This window comes from Octopus bimaculoides, chromosome 6, assembly GCF_001194135.2.
Source record: "Octopus bimaculoides isolate UCB-OBI-ISO-001 chromosome 6, ASM119413v2, whole genome shotgun sequence".
Classification (NCBI taxonomy): domain Eukaryota; kingdom Metazoa; phylum Mollusca; class Cephalopoda; order Octopoda; family Octopodidae; genus Octopus; species Octopus bimaculoides.
In genome coordinates this window covers 55,255,369-55,256,393 of record NC_068986.1, presented here as the reverse complement: position 1 = coordinate 55,256,393, position 1,025 = coordinate 55,255,369, and the positions used below count along the sequence as shown (strand labels likewise).

The following is a 1,025-nucleotide window of genomic DNA, read 5'->3' as shown; positions in this document are numbered from 1 at the left end:
AGAGAGAGAGAGAGAGAGAGAGAGAGAGAAAGAGAGATAGAGAGAGAGAGAGAGAGAGAGATAGAGAGAGAGAGACAAACAGAAATGAAAGAGCCCTGTGAAATGGAGCAGAGTCCTGATACGACATGTCTGACCTTTCTTAAATCACCCACTTAATCCAGGACTTAACCACTAGGTCCATCACTTCAATGTAGATGGTGGCATTGATCCTAAAACCCTACAGAAAGAAGTGAGAGGGCCCCATTACTCACAAACCCCAGGACCATCAAAGCCACCTGTCATTGAACTCAAAGGACTGAGTCATGTTTAAGAAGCTGATGATCTCTGAGTTAATTTGGTACAGTATAGCTTTTCATTTCCCATGCCTGGATGGAATCTATTATTACAAGTTTCTAGAAATCGATAATGTACGACAATATCATCACCAGCCGAAATAGCTCAGTTGGGAGAGCGTTAGACTGAAGATCTAAAGGTCCCTGGTTCAATCCCGGGTTTCGGCATCCGGTGGCTGGTCTGCTTATTTTTTTCCTTTTCCTTCTTCATATTCTGTTTTCATTCATGTTTTAGCCTAGTCCTGACCAACTGTTCTTTTCAATGATTTTATTTGCATTCATTTCATCCCGGATCCCAACTACCTTTCATTCCTCTGGTTATGTATTTTATTACAGGTATGGTGATAAGTGCCCTCGCACAAAAGTCTCGGACCTAGAGTCACTCTGTTGTTTCTGCTAAATATTAATAAAGATGTAATATTTTACATCAATTTTCAGCGACTTACTACCAATTTTTGTCTAAGCCTCATGTTTCTTTTTTACGACTTCCATTAGTCTCAAACTATCTCTGCTTATATCTTTCACCCAATTTGCACCACAAGCCTAGTATCTCTCGAGGATTCTATCTATTTCCTATTCACCATTTAAACTTTTGGTGGAGATGGAGTATATGTAATCTGGGTATACCCCCCCTTTTAAATTTTGTTTTTTTTTACGGAATCCCACGTTTTAGGCTATGGAGATTCCGATTCT

At 39.8% G+C, this 1,025-nt stretch overlaps 1 non-coding gene across 1 annotated transcript; it reads left to right on the top strand.

Annotated features, from left to right (window-relative positions):
• The first annotated feature begins 427 nt into the window (after positions 1–427).
• Trnaf-gaa (transfer RNA phenylalanine (anticodon GAA)) lies at positions 428–500 on the top strand. The gene has a single exon. It is a non-coding gene; the product is annotated as a tRNA-Phe (tRNA).
• The last annotated feature ends 525 nt before the right edge of the window (positions 501–1,025 follow it).